Raw genomic sequence first — 489 nt, forward strand, 5'->3', positions numbered from 1 at the left:
GAACATGGAAAAGGGGGGGAGTCCTACTCCCGGTGGGAGTAGGACTCCTCCTGCCACGCCCTCCTCCTGGCCGGCCGCACCCCCCCCTTGCTCCTTTATATACGGGGGTGGGGGGCACCCCAGAGACACAACAATTGATCCTTAAGATCTCTTAGCCATGTGTGGTGCCCCCCCTCCACAATAGTCCTCGATAATATTGTAGCGGTGCTTAGGCGAAGCCCTGCGACGGTAGAACATCAAGATCGTCACCACGCCGTCGTGCTGACAGGAACTCTTCCCCGACACTTTGCTGGATCGGAGTCCGGGGATTGTCATCGAGCTGAACGTGTGCTAGAACTCGGAGGTGCCGTAGTTTCGGTGCTTGATCGGTCGGGCCGTGAAGACGTACGACTACATCAACCGCGTTGTTATAACGCTTCCGCTTTCGGTCTACGAGGGTACGTGGACACACTCTCCCCTCTCGTTGCTATGCATCACCATGATCTTGCG

Source organism: Triticum dicoccoides, chromosome 4A (genome assembly GCF_002162155.2).
Source record: "Triticum dicoccoides isolate Atlit2015 ecotype Zavitan chromosome 4A, WEW_v2.0, whole genome shotgun sequence".
Taxonomy (NCBI): Eukaryota; Viridiplantae; Streptophyta; class Magnoliopsida; order Poales; family Poaceae; genus Triticum; species Triticum dicoccoides.